This window comes from Hemitrygon akajei, chromosome 19 (assembly GCF_048418815.1).
Source record: "Hemitrygon akajei chromosome 19, sHemAka1.3, whole genome shotgun sequence".
Classification (NCBI taxonomy): domain Eukaryota; kingdom Metazoa; phylum Chordata; class Chondrichthyes; order Myliobatiformes; family Dasyatidae; genus Hemitrygon; species Hemitrygon akajei.
The window spans coordinates 44,217,988-44,235,997 of record NC_133142.1 but is presented as its reverse complement, the minus strand read 5'-3'; positions in this window follow the sequence as shown (position 1 = coordinate 44,235,997).

The following is an 18,010-nucleotide window of genomic DNA, read 5'->3' as shown; positions in this document are numbered from 1 at the left end:
ATAGATAAGATAGAGACAGGAAAGTTGTTTACACTGTTAGGTGAGACTAGAATCAGAGGACATAACCTCAAGATCCAGGGGAGTAAATTTAGGATGGAGATAAGGAGGAGCTGCTTTTCCCAAAGAGTGGTGAATTTGTGGAATTCTCTGCCCACTGAAGCAGTGGAGGCTACCTCAGTAAATATATTTAAGACAAGGTTGGATAGATTTTGCGTAGTAGGGGAATTAAGGGTTATGGGCAAAAGGCACGTACGTAGAGATGAGTCCATGGTCAGATCAGCCATGATCTGATTGAATGGCGTAGCAGGCTCGATGGGCCAGATGGCCTATTCATGCTCCTATTTCTTATGTTCTTATGACATCTATGAACCTCTTTGGGAGCCTCAGCCTTTTCAATGCTCTCATTATAAGCTTAAGTCCCACTCAGTCGAAGGACTTGGCAAGATTGAAAAGCAAAATTGCCAATTCTTTTTGAGCCATTTGGACCCCCTGCAGGATGTTTTGCAATATCAAGATTCAAGATTGTTTAATGCCATTTCCAGTACACAAGTGTAAAGGAGAATGAAATAATTGTTGATTTTAAAAAACCCAAATAAAGAGCACTATAACAGTATTAAACAATAAATACTGTGTAACACACACAAAATGCCGAAGGAACTCAGCAGGTCAGGCAGCATCTATGGAAAAGAATAAACAGTCAATGTTTCGGGCCAGGACCTTTCTTTAGGACTGAGAAGGAAGGGGGAACTGCCAGAATTTAAAAAAGGGGGGGAGGGGAAGAAGCTAGCTGGATTAGAGGTGATAATTGAAGCCAGGTGGGTGGGAAAGGTCAAAGGCTACCATCCAGAGACAGAGAAGCAGTTTCAGCGACAGGTTACTGTCGATGCAATGCTCCTCAGACAGGATGAAGAGGTCAATACTCCCCAATGCCATTAGGCTTTACAATTCAACTGCCAGGACTTAAGAACTTTTTTAAAGCTATTATTAATGCTTTTTGAGTTAGTGATTTAGATGCATATCATATTATTACTGAGTTAAGTATTGTATGTAATGAGTTTTTGCTACAACAAGTGTATGGGACATTGGAAAAAAATGTTGAATTTCCCCATGGGGATGAATAAAGTATCTATCTATCTATCTATCTATCTATCTAAGAATGAATCTGATAGGAGAGGAGAGTGGACTATAGGAGAAAGGGAAGGAGGAGGTTGACTCGGGGGAAGTAATAGGCAGGTGAGAAGAAGTAAAAAGTCAGAGAGGGAAACAGAGGAATGGTGGAGGGGATTTTTTTTACTGGAAGAAGAAATCAATATTCATGCCATCAGGTTGGAATATACCCAGATAGAATGTAAGTGTTGCTGCTCCACCCTATAGGTGGCCTTACCTTGGCACAAGAGGAGGTCATGTATAAATATGTAAGATTGCTTATATACATAGATCGATTGTACGTTCATTCATAAAGTGATGCTAGGCACAGGAGTGTCAGTACATAAGGTGACTGACAGGAAATGATAACGTAATGGTGGTGGGGGTCTAGTGGGATGGATTATTGAGTGGAGGTGTTTGATCACTCATACTGCTTGAGGAAAGTAACTTTTTATGTCTAGTGGCCCCGGCATGCACACTGATGCATTGGACAATTTTGACTACCAATTGTAGAGCTTTCTGGTCCATTGCAATGCAGTGATGCAGCTTGTTAGGATGCCCTCTGCTGCTAATCTGTAGAACTACATGAATATAGATGTGCATTTCTTCAGACTCCTCAGAAAGTACAGGCATTGTTTAACTTAACTGATTGTGTATAAATTGTTCTGGGACCATGAGAGGTTATGCAAGATGTGCACTCTCAGGAGTTTGAAAATCCATGCATCTTCCACCGCTGTGTAAAGAGGGGTGTGTGTGGTGTGACTTCTCCAGAAGTCAATTGTCTTGCTAACATTGAGCCAGGCCTCTAGCTCTTCCACTTCCTCTCTGTAGGCCATTTCATCGCTGTGGGTGATGAGCCTCACCACTGTCATGGCATCGGCGTACTTGTAATTATGATTACTCAGGTGTTTGGCTGTGCAGACTCGTGAGAGCAGAATGTAAAGCAGTGGGATAAGCACACTGCCCTGGGGTGGGGGGGGCACCTGTGTTGAGTATGATGGGGTGGGAGGACCAGTTGTGCATCTTGACTGTCCGAGGTCTGTTGGTTAGGAAGACCAACACCCATTTGCACATTGGCACCTTTAGATCAAGGAATAGAAGTTTGTTCATCAAAGATCGTTGGACAATAGTGTTGAATGCCGAACTGAAATATAGAAGCAGCATTCTGATGTAAGTGCCTCAGAGCCAGGTGCATGATCAAACTGGCGTAGAGCATTTCTGTTGGTAGGTATATCGGTAAGTGTCCAATGTGGCAGGAATGGAGTTTTCAATATATGCCATTAACAGTCAGTCAAGGCACTTCATGGTGAATGACGTCAGTGCCACTGGGTGGTAGTCATTTATTTCTGAAGGTGTAGAGTTCTTTGGTACAGGGATAATGGAGGAATACTGTTGGTGCGTGGCCAAGTGGTTAAGGCGTTTGTCTTGTGATCTGAAGAGCCTTGGCTGAGGCTGCGTGTGTGTCCTTGAACAAGGCACTTAACCACACATTGCTCTGTGACGACACCAGTGCCAAGCTGTATGGGTTCTAATGCCCTTCCCTTGGACAACATCAGTGGCGTGGAGAGGGGAGACTTGCAGCTTGGGCAATTGCCGTTTTCCATAAAAAAATCCCTGCCCAGGCTTGCGCCCTGGAAACTTTCCAAGGCGCAAATCGATGGTCTATCGAGACTAACGGGGGCCTACATACAATGGAGGCTAATTTGAGGGGACAAATCATGTGGTGACAGCAGCCTGGATGAGTAAACACGAGGAATTCTGCAGATGCTGGAAATTCAAACAACCACACACACAAGATGCTGGTAGAACACAGCAGGCCAGGCAGCATCAATAGGGAGAAGCGCTGTCGACGTTTTGATGCTGCCTAGCTTGCTGTGTTCTACCAGCATTTTGTATGTGTTGTAGCCTGGATGAGTGATGTTTTGAAGATGTCAGTGAGCTGGTATGCACACATCCTGAGAACTCGGCCGGGGATGTCGTCTGGCCCGTTTGTCTTTTGCAGGGTGACTCTCTGCAGAGCCCTTCTCATGTCTTCTGCTGTTACAGACAGTTCCTGCTTACCTGGGAGAGGGAAGCTTTTGTGGCTAGCTGACACTGTGTTACACGCCTCAAGGCGTTCATAAAAATGGTTTAGCGCATCAGGGAGGGAGGGTTCACTCTTACAGTCAATACTGTTTTTCCTTGCATTATATTATATAACCATATAACAATTACAGCACGGAAACAGGCCATCTCGGCCCTTCTAGTCTGTGCCAAACGCTTACTCTCACCTAGTCCCACCCACCTGCACTCAGCCCATAACCCTCCATTCCTTTCCTGTCCATACACATATCCAATTTTACTTTAAAAGACAATATCGAACCTGCCTCTACCACTTCTACTGGAAGGTCGTTCCACACAGCTACCACTCTCTGAGTAAAGAAGTTTCCCCTCGTGTTACCCCTAAACTTTTACCTCCTAACTCTCAACTCATGTCCTCTGGTTTGAATCTCCCCTACTCTCAATGGAAAAAGCCTATCCACGTCAACTCTATCTATCCTCCTCATAATTTTAAATACCTCTATCAAGTCCCCCCTCAACCTTCTACGCTCCAAAGAATAAAGACCTAACTTGTTCAACCTTTCTCTGTAACTTAGGTGCAGAAACCCAGGTAACATTCCAGTAAATCTTCTCTGTACGCTCTCTCTATTTTGTTGACATCTTTCCTATAATTCGGTGACCAGAACTGTACACAATACTCCAAATTTGGCCTTACCAGTGACTTGTACAATTTTAACATTACATCCCAACTCCTATACTCAATGCTCTGATTTATAAAGGCCAACATACCAAAAGCTTTCTTCATCCCCCTATCCACATGAGATTCCACCTTCAGGGAACTATGCACCATTATTCCTAGATCATTCTGTTCTACTGCATTCTTCAATGCCCTACCATTTACCATGTATGTCCTATTTGGATTATTCCTACCAAAGTGTAGCACCTCACACTTATCAGCATTAAATTCCATCTGCCATCTTTCAGCCCACTCTTCTACCTAGCCTAAATCTCTCTGCAAGCTTTGAAAACCTACTTCATTATCCACAATGCCACCTATCTTAGTATCATCTGCATACTTACTAATCCAATTTACCACCCCAGCATCCAGATCATTAATATATATGACAAACAACACTGGACCCAGTACAGATCCCTGAGGCACACCGCTATTCACCGGCCTCCAACCTGACAAACAGTTATCCACCACTACTCTCTGGCATCTCCCATCCAGCCACTGTTGAATCCATTTTACTACTTCAATATTAATACTTAAAGATTGAACCTTCCCAACTAACCTTCCGTGTGGAACCTTGTCAAAGGCCTTACTGAAGTCCATATAGACAACATCCACTGCTTTACCCTTGTCAACTTACCCAGTAACCTCTTCAAAAAATTCAATAAGATTTGTCAAACATGACCTTCCACACACAAATCCATGTTGACTGTTCCTAATCAGACCCAAATAATTATATATACCATCTCTAAGAAAACTTTCTATTAATTTACCCACCACTGACATCAAACTTACAGGTCTATAATTGCTAGGTTTACTCTTAGAACCCTTTTTAAGCAATGGAACAACATGAGCAATACGCCAATCCTCCAGCACCATCCCCGTTTCTAATGACATTTGAAATATTTCTGTCAGAGCCCCTGTTATTTCTACACTAACTTCCCTCAAGGTCTTAGGGAATATCCTGTCAGGACTAGGAGATTTATCCACTTTTATATTCCTTAAATGTGCCAGTACTTCTTCCTCTTTAATTGTAATAGTTTCCATAACTTCCCTACTTGTTTCCCTTACCTTACACAATTCAATATCCTTCTCCTTAGTGAATACCAAAGAAAAGAAATTGTTCAAAATCTCCCCCATGTCTTTTGGCTCCACACATAGCTGTCCACTCTGCTTCTCTAAGGGACAAATTTTATCCCTCGCTATCCTTTTGCTATTAATATAACTGTAGAAACCCTTTGGATTTATTTCACCTTACTTGCCAAAGCAACCTCGTATCTTCTTTTAGCTTTTCTAATTTCTTTCTTAAGATTCTTTTTACATTCTTTATATTCCTCAAGCACCTCATTTACTCCATGCTGCCTATATTTATTGCAGATATCTCTCTTTTTCCAAACCAAGTTTCCAATATCCTTTGAAAACCATGGCTCTCTCAAACTTTTAACCTTTCCTTTCAATCTAACAGGAACATAAAGATTCTGTACCCTCAAAATTTCATCTTTAAGTGACCTCCATTTCTCTATTACATCCTTCCCATAAAACAAATTGTCCCAATCCACTCCTTCTAAATCCTTTCACATCTCCTCAAAGCTAGGCTTTCTCCAATCAAAAATCTCAACCCTGGGTCCAGTCCTATCCTTCTCCATAATTATATTGAAACTACTGGCATTGTGATCACTGAACCCAAAGTGCTTCCCAGCACATACCTCCTTCACCTGACCTATCTTATTCCCTAACAGGAGATCTAACACTGCCCCTTCTCCAGTTGGTACCTCTATGTATTGCTGCAAAAAACTATCCTGCATACATTTTGCAAACTCCAAACCGTCCAGCCCTTTTACAGTATGGGCTTCTCAGTCTATGTGTGGAAAACTAAAATCTCCCACAATCACGACCCTGTGCTTACTACAAATATCTGCTATCTCCTTACAAATTTGCTCCTCCAATTCTTGCTCCCCATTAAGTGGTCTATAATACACCCCTATAAGTGTTACTACACCTTTCCCATTCTTCAATTCCACCCAAATAGTCTCCCTAGATCTACCCTGCCAGAGCACAACTGTAATATTTTCTCTGACAAGCAATGCAACACCTCCCCCTCTTGTCCCTCCAATTTGATCACACCTGAAGCAATGAAATCCAGGAATATTTAGTTGCCAATCACACCCCTCCTGCAATATTGCCATAATTCTGCTCCACCATTCCATCATGGCTGATTTATTAACCCTCTTAACCCCATTCTCCTGCCTTTCCCCGTAACCTTTGACACTCTGACTAATCAAGAACCTATCAACCTCTGCTTTAAATTTACTCAATGACTTGGTCTCCATAGCTATCCATGGTAAATAATTCCACAGATTCACCACCCTCTAGCTAAAAAAAAATCCTTCTCATCTCTGTTTTAAAAGGAAGTCCCTCTATTTTGAGGCTGTGCCCTCTGGTCATAGATTCCACAACAATAGGAAACGTCCTCTGCACATCCCCGCTGTCTAGGCCTTTCAATATTCAATAACTTTCGAAGAGATCCCCAGTACAGGCCCTCATCGAGCGTTCCTCAGACATTAACCCTTTCATTCTCAGAATCATTCTCGTGAACCTTCTCTAGACCCTCTCCAACACCAACACATATTTTCTTCGATAAGGGGCCCAAAATTGCTCACAGTGCTCCAAGCGCAGTCTGACCAATGCCTTATAAAGCCTCATTCTTGCTCTTATACTCTAGTCCTCTCTAAATTAATGCTAACTTTGCATTTGCCTTCCTTATGCTGACTCAGTCTGCAAGTTAGCCTTTAGGGAATTCTGCACAAGTACTCCCAAATCCCTTTGCAACTCTGATATCGCTCTGAATTTTCTATCCCTATTGCATAAGCCTCTGTTTTTCCAAGCTCCATGTACCTATCTACCACCATCACTGACAGTGCATTCCATGCACCCACCACTCTCTGTGTGAAGAATTTACCTCTGACGTCCCTCTTGTATCTCCTTACAAGCATCTTAAAACTATGTGCCCTCATGTTAGCTATTTCAGCCCTGGGAAAAGCCTCTGACTATCCACACAATCAATGCCTCTCATCATCTTATCCACCTCTATCAGGTCACCTCTCATCCTCCGTTGCTCTGAGGAGAAAAGGCCAAGTTCATTCTCATAAGGCATGCTCTCTAATCCAGGCAACATCCTTGTAAATCACTTCTGCACTCTTTCTATAGTATCTGCATCCTTCCTGTAGTGAGGTGACCAGAACTGAACACAGAACAGTACTCCAAGTGGGGTGTAACTAAAGCCTTATATAGCTGTACCATTATCTCACAGCTCTTGAGCTCAATCCCATGGTTGATGAATGCCAACACACCATACGCCTTCTTAACAACACTGTCAACCTGCGCAGCAGCTTTGAGTATCCTGTGGACATGTAGCCCAAGATTTTGCTGATCCTCCACACTGCCAAGAGTCTTACTATTAGTATTATATTCTGTCTTCAAATTTGACCTACTGAAATGAGCTACTTCACACTTATCTGAGTTGAACTCCATCTGCGACTTCTCAGCCCAGTTTTGTATCCTATCAATGTCCCACTGTAACCTCTGACAACCCTCTAGACTATCCACAATGCTCCCAACTTTTGCGTCAACATCAAACTTACTAACACACCCTTCAACTTCCTTATCCGGGTCATTTATAAAAATCACAATAAGGAGGGGTCCCAGAACAGATCCCTGCGGAACCCCACTAGTCACCATCCTCCATGCAGAGTACAAACCATCTAAAACCATTCTTTGCTTTCTGTGGGAAGGCCAATTCTGAATCTGCAAAGCAAAGATCACCTTGCATCCCATGCCTCAGTGAGCATTGCATGGGGAATCTTCTCAAATGCTTTATCGAAATTCATATACTGTATCCACATCCATCCATTGTTCTACCTTCATCAAAGAATTCCATCAGGCTCATAAGGGATGACTTGCCTTTGACAAAACAATGCTGACTATCCCTAATCAGATTATGTCTCTCCAAATGCTCATAATTCCTTCCTCTCAGGATCTTTTCCAACAACCTGCCCACGACTGAAGTGAGACTCACTGGTCTATAACTTCTTGGGTTATCTCTACTCCCTTTCTTGAACAGGGGAACAAAGTTTGCAACCTTCAAATCCTCTGGTACTTCTTCTGTCCCTATTGATGATGTAAAGATCATTGCCAGAGGCTCAGCAATCTCCTCCTTCACTTCCCACAGTAGCCTGAGGTATATCTTGCCTGGTTCCAGCGACTTATTTAACTTTATACCTTTCAAAAGCTCCAGCACATCCACTGTAAGTCATCCTCACAATTGCCAAGGTCCTTTTCACTGGTGAATACCGAAGCAAAGTACCTCGCTATCTCCTCCAGTTCCATGAACATGTCTCCACTATTGCTCCTGACTGGTCCTGTTCTCATCCTCTTGCTCATCACATACTCGTAGAATGCCTTGGGGTTTTCCTTAATCCTCCTCACCAAGGCCTTCTCATGGCCCCTTCCAGCTCTCTTAATTTTATTCTTGAGCTCCTTCCTGGCACCTTGTAATTTTCTAGTGTTCTAACAGTACCCAGTTTCTTGAAATTTTTGTAAGTTTCTCTTTTCTTAACAAGATTTTCTACAACCTTTCTACACCATAATTCTTTTACCCTACAATCCTTTCCCTGCTTCAATGGAACATACCTTTGTAGAATGCTATGCAAATAATCCCTGAACATTTGTCAGATTTCTGCTTTACATCTCCCTGAGAACATCTGCTCCCAATTTATGTTCCCAAGTTCCTGTCTAATAGCATCATATTTTCCCAATTAAATGTTTTCCCAAATTGTCTACTCCTATCCCTCTCCAGCGCTATGGTAAAGGAGATGGAGTTGTGATCACTACCTTCAAAATGCTCTCCCACTGAGAGATCTGACACCTGACCAAGTTCATTTCCCAATACCAGATCAGGTACGGCCTCTCCTGTAGTTGGCTTATCTACATATTGCGTCAGGCAACCTTCCTGAACACAACTAACAAGCTCCGCCCCATCTAAACCCTTGCTCTAAGGAGATGCTCGTCAATATTAGGAAAATTAAAATCACCCATCACAACAACCCTGCTATTATTATGTAGTTCCAGAATCTGATACAGAAATAGAAATTTATAGCACAATACAGGCTCTTCAGCCCACAATGTTGTGCTGACCATGTAACCTACTCTAGAAACTGCCTAGAATTTCCATACTGCATAGCCCATTATTTTTCTAAGCTCCATGTACCTGACAGTCTCTTAAAAGACCCTATTGTACCCGCCTCTGCCACCTTCACTGGCAGTGCATTCCGCGCACCCACCATTCTCTGTGCGAAAAACTTACCTCTGACATCCCCCTTGTACCTACTTCCAAGCACCTTAAAACTATGCCTCCTTGTGTTAGCCATTTCAATCCTGGGAAAAAGCCTTTGGATATCCACATTATCAATGCCTCTCATCATCTTCTACACCTCTGTCTGGTCACCTCTCATCCTCATTGCTCAAAGGAGAAAATACTAAGTTCATTCACCCTATTAACATAAGACATGCTCTCCAATCTAGGCAACATCCTTGTAAATCTCTTCTGCGCTCTCTCTATAGTCTCCACATCCTTCCTACAGTGAGGGGACCAGATCTGCCTCCCCATCTGCTCCTTGATATCTCTGTTACTATTGGGGGGGGGGGGGTTTATTAAAAAACACCTGAAAGAGTTATTGCCCCTTTCCACCCACAATGACAGTAGACAATACCTTCATGACTTCCTCCTTTTCTGCAGCCATGATACTATCCCTGATTAGCAATGCCACTCCCCCACCTCTTCTACCTCCTTCCCTGTTCTTTTTGACACATCTGAAGCCCAGCACACTCAGCAGCCATTCCTGACCCTAAGACATTCAAGTCTCTGTGATGGCCACAACATCATAGTTCCACGTTTTGATCCACACACTAAGTTCATCTGCCTTGCTTATGATACTCCTTATAATGCCCTATGTTGCTTATATCGCTTATATTACTCTTTATATGGCTTATAATGCGTCCACAATCTCTTCATCTAACTCTTTCAGAAACCAGGGGTGTACAACATCTGGTCCGGGTGACTTATCTGTCTTCAAATCTTTCAGCTTCCCAAGCACATTCTCTTTAGTAATAGCTACTACACTCACTTGAGCTCCCAATACTCTTGAATTTCAAGCATACTGCTAGTGAATTCCACAGTGATCATTGACACAAAATACTGATTAAGTTCATCTGTCATTTCTTTGTCTCCCATTACTACCTCTCCGGCAACATTTTCCAGCAGTTAAATATCCACTCTTACCTCTCTTTTACTCATATATCCAAAAAATATCATCCTCTTTGATATTTTTAGCTAGCTTACCTTCATATTTCAACCTTTCTGCACAATACTAATACTTACATCAGGTTGCTGTTTATTGTCTACAACTCAGCGTTTAAAACAATCATTCCTACCGGTCCAATCAAAAAGCTCCAAAACCTGAGCCTCTGTACCTCCCTCCGCAACTGGATCCTCGCCTTCCTCAGTGGAAGAGTACAGTCTGTTTGGGTCGGAAATAGTACCTCCACCTCACTGATAGTCAATGCTGGCAACCCTCAAGGATCTGTGCTTAGCCCATTGCTATACTATCTCTACATCTGTGACTGTGTGGCTAGGTACAGCTGAAATACCATCTATAAATTTGCTGATGACACAACTACTGTTGGCAGAATTTCAGATGGTGATGAGATATATCATCTCATTGAGTTGTTTCATAGCAACAACCGTGCACTCAATGTCAGTAAGACCAACGAATTAAATGTGGACTTCAGAAAGATAAGATGAGGGAACACATTCCAATGCGCATAGAGGGATCCTAAGAGGAAAGGATGAACAATTTCAAGTTCCTGGGTGTTAACATCTTTGAGGCTCTATCCTGAGCCCAACATATAGATAGATGCAGTTACAAAGAAGGTACAAGAGTGGCTATATTTCCTTACGAGTTTGAGAGATTGTTATGTCACCAATGACACTCACAAATTTCCACAAATTCACTGTGGTGAGCATTCTAACTGGTCGCAGACTGTGTCGAAATGGCGGAATCCATCATTAAGGACTCCCATTATTCAGGACATGCCCTCTTCTCTTTCCTGCCATCAGGATGGAGGTACAGGAGCCTGAAGGCACACACTCAAAGACTGAGGAACAGCTTCTTGCCTCTTGCCATCAGATTTCTGAATGGACATTGAACCCATGAACAAAACCTCACTATTTTTCCTTTTTTTTTGCACTACTTATTTAATTAAACTATATATATTTACTGTAATTTACAGTTTTCATCATTATGTTTTGCAATGTACTGTGGCCACAGAACAACAAATTTCATGACATATGCCAGTGATATTAAACATGATTCTGATTTTCTGTCCTTATCTTTTTTTTAGTTGCCTTCTGTTGGTTTATAAAGCTTCCCAAACCGGTAATATCCCACTAATTTTTGCTATATTTTATTACCTCCCTTTTGATTTTTTGCTGTCTGTTTTGACTTCCCTTGTCACCAGTGGATGTCTAATCATCCCTTTAGAATACTTCTTCATCTTTAGAATGTATATATCCTGTGCCTTCTGAATTGCTCTCAGATACTCAAGCCATTGCTGTTCTGCCATTATCTCTGGCAGTATCCCCTTCTAATCACCTATGGCCAGCTCCTCTCTCCTGCACCTATAATTCTGTTTATTCCACTGTAAATCTGATACATTTGACTTTATGACGAATAAACTCTCCTTGGGCTTCCAGCTGGGTAAAGGTATTGATTTCACCAACATTTCGATGACAAACTCTGCCATCTTCATCAAGGATGATGCTTCGGCATGTCTAGTCTGTTGGTATTTATATTCTTGTTGTCTGTTCCTCCTGATTGGTTTGTCCTCATCCAATCAGGTTTCTGCTGCCCCACCTTGTTTACAATCGAACTCCAGTTCTTACTTAGAGTGAGACCTTCATCTTTGTTCTGATTGCTTTCCTCTAGTTTTACTTCAAAGGCTTCTTCACCAGGTAGTCCCAAAAGCCATTGGCACAGCACAGAAGTTAAATGTCATCAAAGTCAATCCTATGGCCATTGTGAATGCAATGTTCTGCTAACCCATGCAAATACAGCTCCTGTGTTCTTTGATGTGGGTTTCCACCATTCTTCTCAGCTGGCTAATCTAAGCAGCTCCACATTCACAGGGACGCCTGTAAACGCCAACCATCTTTAATGATGGATGCTATCTTTTCGAGCTATTATCTTTTGAAAATGACGTTGATGCAAGGGAGGTTAGTGATCGTGATGAAGATGTCTGAGTCGACAACCCTCTGCAGATTTTTCTGATTCTGTGTATCCCCTCCATTATCAGATGGTGATGCAATCAGTTAGAATGCTCTCCACGGTACATCCGTGGAAATTAGCTCGTCCTTGGTGACATACCAAATCTCCTCAAACTCCTAATGAAATATAGATGCTGGGGTGGATCCTTCATAATTGCACCATTATGTTGAGCCCAGGATAGATCTTTAGAGCTTACAAGAAGTAGTGGATATGGTTCAGTTCATCATGAGTAAAGCCCTCCCCACCATTGAGCACATCTACATGGAGCACTATCACAGGAAAGCAGCATCCTTCACCAAGGACCTCCACTTCTCGCTGCTGCCATCAGGAAGAAGGTACAGGAGCTTCAGGACCCGCACCACCAGGTTCAGGAATAGTTATTGCCCCTGAACAATTGGGCTCATGAACCAGAGGGGACAACTTCATTCAACTTCCCCATCACTGAACTGTTTCCACTGAACAAGTTTCACTTTCAATGACTCTTTATCTCATGTTCTCGACATTTATTGCTAAATTATTAATTATTATTGCTATTTCTTCTATCTCTTTCACTTTGTATTTGTGCAGTTTGTTATTTTTTCGCACATTGTTTGTTGTTTGCCCTGTTGGGTGTGTTCTTTCATTGGTTCTATTGTGTTTCTTGTATTTACTGTGATTGCCTGCAAGTAAAAGTATCTCAGGGTTGTATAGGGTGCAATATGCACTTTGATAATAAATTTACTTTGAACTTTGATGCTGGCATCTCGGAGTTCACTCTTTCTACTTTTAACCTCTTAATAAGAACTGGTGTATGTTTCCTCAACATCCCCTTCCTGTAGTCCCCATTGAATTCCTTGGTATTACTAATGTGAAGTGCAAGGTTGTTGCTACACAACTTAGCCAGTCAATCTATCTTACTGCTGTATGCTTCCTCTTTTTCTGCAGTTCTACCCTTTCTTTATTCTCTCTTTTCCTTGATGTTTGCTCATAGTATGTCAGTTTATGGATTTTCTTCTGCATTGAGTGATTAGATCTAGAGTTACACTTTTGATCAGCCCCTTTCCAGCTGCTAACTCTCCTTGTCTCTCTCATCCTTCAATAGGCTCTTCACCTGCTCAAGATCTTCTTCAATGTCCTGGCCTCACTGATTGTCTCCAGATTGGAGAATTGCTTTTTATTTTGATCTCAATGGTGTTTCTTTGTCTTTAGATGTATTGGACAGGTCTTCAGGCTCTTCTGTTACCTCAGTCCTGCTCTGTGGTGTTAGGTTTATCACTGCTGTTGGTGTAGGCCTCTTCGCAAACCTTGCAAAGTCTTCTCCTGCCCCTTTAGAGCTTTGCATTTTGAATAATGGCATGCAATGGGATGGAAATCACCTATCTTAACCCATCTGGTCTTGGCTGCCTTGGTGAAATGGATCTTGATTTCTGATATGTGCTTGAGAACAAAGGGCAATTTATGATAACTGATAAATCTACTATTCCATATGGTTTTAGGATGTGGGTAGAAACACTTCCTAAAGTGTTTGTGTTGGCAAGTGGTTAAGGTGTTTGTCCAGTGATCTGAAGGTTGCTAGTTTGCTGGGGCTTGGCTGAGGCTGCGTGTGTGTCCTTGAGCAAGGCACTTAAACACACATTGCTCTGCAACGACACCGGTGCCAAGCTTTATGGGTCCTCATGCCCTTCCCTTGGACAACATCCGTGGCGTGGAGAGGGGAGACTTGGGAGAGAGGGGAGAGTTTGGGAACGGTAACTGTTTTTGAGTCTGGTCCTGGCATCGATGCTACATAGCCTCCTTCCAGATGTGAGTAGGACAAGCAGCCCATGAGCAGGGTGGGCAGGATCCTTCATGATGTTACTGGCCCTTTTCTAGCTTCTTTCTTTATACATGTATTTGATGTTAGTTGAATATTCTGCCATACCTCAGACTTCTGTTTCTCACAGGATATGCATTCAGTGAGTTATAATTGAGGGAATACAGAGCCTTGAAGCTAGGGTCACATAGAACTGGTTATATTCCTGACTAAACAGTGCATTCACCCTCCAGCAGGAGAGAAAGGAGAAAATTGTTGATGGGTTAACACAAATGTAAGACTGGATTGTGTTTCTCAGCTGCACAGTTTCTTCAGATGTGTGACTTTTTGTCTTGTGTTTCTGACACTATAATAATATATTTTGACAGCAGAAGCATTGACACAAATTCATGTCATGACTTGATTTTAATTTTCTATGGCTTACCATTCTTAAAAAGCACTCAGCCTGCTAAGTTTGTCTGATTCACCACATTCCTGAAGAACAGGAACATATTATGCTACAGACAAGGAAGCGTTATATTTATTAAGTTTCATCACAGCAGGAGATGAATTGCAGAGACATAACTCATGCTGCTATGAAGTGTGCAAACACTAGATTGTGATTCAATGTATGAAATGAACATAAGTGGCAGTGAGAAAATGTAACATTAGTTAGGACTGTATTTAAAAGCTTTCTCAAGGTTGGTCATTTTAATGAGGTAATAACATGGAGAGAACAGGAGAAACCTGGGGAGATGGAAGAAGGATTAAAAAGATGCAAAATAAATACAAGAATGGTTAATAAAGCAATATGTTGCAAAATGATGAAGAGTTCATACAAGTTCCTTAATGCTTCAGTAATTGAAATATAAACACAAGGCAGTATAATTAACGGTATTCTGAAAAAGTTTGTTTCTAACATTTTCCTCGATATTCAGTAAATATAGCTTATAGATTTCAACTTTAGGGCAGATAGGTGAACTTGCAATTAAGTTGATCCATTCCAAGGTTCCAGGATAATGTATCCCATTTTTGTTGCTTTTCTTTAATGACAAACCTTGTTCAGATAACAATTCATTTTGATATGCCTTGCTTCATTTGTGTGTGTGTGTATATGTATATATAGGGTCATGAAGTAATTGTGAAAGAGATTGTGTTGGAGGTGTTGTTTTGAGAAGATAAAAAGATCTGCAATAAACTCAGCTGGAGTCTGGAGGCAAAGGAAGACAAGCTGCTGACTGAAGCAGTGAAGTGACATACTGTGAGCTTAGTCTGAAAGTGGGAATCAACAATGTTGCTGAGAATCACATGCAGGAATTAGGTTTCAGAATAATCATTCCAGTCAGCCAGGACCAGTTTGAAGAATTCATTCATTCTAGGTTTTATGTTGTTAATATTTTTCTTTGTACCCTCCTGATTCCAACTTTGCACCTCATCTCTCCCAGCAACTCAATCCCTCCTATCATTAAACAAATATGCATGGGGGACAATTCTGATGAAATTGGCCTTCCAATAGTGGAAATGAGTTCCCATCTTTCATTTCTAAAATCATGATAGAAATTATTTTGCTACTCCTAATGCCTTACTCCTCCGCTCTTACAGATTTGGACTAAATCTCTGCCCGTCATCATACCACCTACAAAACCCCCTCAAACTTCATTTTCTTCTTCACTGCGGGCTTCTGGTATTTCCACTCACAACTGGAAGTGACTTAGACAAGAATGTAGTCAGCCTGCAATTGCTGTACTATTTTCTCCATCTGAAGGTTGGCACGTAGTCAGTATTAGCCAAAAATTATTGTAGCAATCTTCTTCCATTTGTTTGCAATAAGAGACTGTTGCCAATATTATGTAAAGCATCACTGTATGACTTAATAGAATGTCATTAAAGTACAATATTTTTAATGACTAAGTCATTTTAAATCTGCAACCTATTTTGTGAAGTTGAGATTTAAGCCATGCGGATAACTCCACAAGAATGATGCAAAGTGTATGCATCATTGGTTCTCATGCAATATTGTTGCTATGTTGTATTTCTATGAGAAATACCTTTACTCTCACTCACAGATCTCCAAAGAGCATTGTGCCTGCAGCTGAAGACACTATAGAGTGAACTAGTCAGCCTGAAGAAGTGAGGATCATTGTCATCTTGAACAACTCATCTTCAGATTATTCCAGGCTGATCTAATGCACGTACCAGCTTGAGCTAACTGCTGCACTAGAGATGCCACTAATAATTCTCAATCTAAGGGGAGGAAGCATTGTTATCTCCTTCAGTAGAAACCTGGAAAGTATTGCAAGCACATAGATTTATGAGGATCTCAAGCATCTCACAGGATCATTTTGTGATGAACTGCATTCATATGAACATAGATTATCAAACATTGATGGCAAATTGATTTACTGCATGACGATGAGATTAAATTTGAAATGGTCCATGTTTTGATTCCAGGGAACTTGTGAGATTCCTCTTGCAATCAGTGTGCAGCTTTTGCCATCCTTCAGTTGCCATACCATAAGGACAGCTGAATTCTGTGAGAGAAAGAACAAAACAAACCATCCTTGGCTCCACTCCACTCTCTAGTTCTTCCTTGTGCAGAGGTGTGCGAGCAGACCCTGAGTCAAGGAAACACAAAGAGACTATTGGAAACTACTATTTGCATCCTTGAGATGAGATTCTAATGCCTGGGTTGATCAAGAGCAACCCTGTGGTGTCTTCAAACACATTCACAATTGCAGCATGTCCACCAATCGTCTTTTGGGACTCAGCTCTAACCTGAAACACTTGCAGCTGCAGGAGGTGAAGAAGAGTTGGAGAGGGAGTCTGTCCCTCAAGATGCTGCTCACTCTCAAGACATCCTAAGTTGCTTTGTAGTCTAAAAAAGTACTTTAGAACCAGATTGAGGATATTGGAGAAGCATGACAGCTAACCTACACACCATAAACATCACAAATTGATTAATGAGAACTCTGGCCTGCTACCAGTGGATATCTTGTAGGCTGCTGATTGACCCAAGAAACCAAGCAAGAGGGACTTAACCATTCATATCTTCTTGACATTACATGACTTTTGAATTGTTCAGGCAAGGTCTTACAGCATTCCTCAAGTGTTTGCTTGGAGCACCTATTGTAGCTATTGTAGTAGTAATACACTACTTTAAAACATTAAACTCCCTTTGGCATTATTTGAAGAATGAACAAGACAGTTTTCCTGGTATATTAATTATGTATGCAAATTAGGTGCTGAATTTCCATGTTGACACTGCTTCTAACGCAACTTCTTGACCACAGCACACTTTTGAGAGCTTTAAGGCCATTTAATGCAGGTCTTTCCCTTTTGTAATGTTTTAATGTGCAGATTTTTGGTATATTTTTCAAGCAGTTGTTTTTCATTCTTCTTGTTTCTCTTTTTAGTTGGACTTTGGAGACCACATCCCATAACTGCATTACAGGAATAATAATCATGCAGCATGGAGACAAGTTTGTTGGCCTACTGAGTCTGCTCCAGCAATCGATCACCCGATGAAGTGGATAGTTGCCTAACAGATTTAAAGCTTACTTATCATTTGTGCAATAGGTAATTCTTCTCATGAACGCATCTGATTTCAACAGAGTTGCTGAGCCAGAAAAATCTTTTCGATCGTATGTACGAGTTCAGATGAGAATACTCCTGTCCATGAGATGATGAACTAAACTTATGCAGGAATTTTAAAATTAGGTCAAGGATCTTGGGAGTTATTCTCTTGCAATACAGATAGCAATGGAACTACATGCAATATTTAGGAACTATGGAAGCGAACCACTTAATTGGAATGTGCAGTATGGTTCAAGTTCAAGTTTGTCATCATCTGATGTACATATATGCAACCAAACGAAACAATGTTCCTCCAGACCACAGTGCAGCTACAAAACATGTATCACATACAGCACATAAAACAAA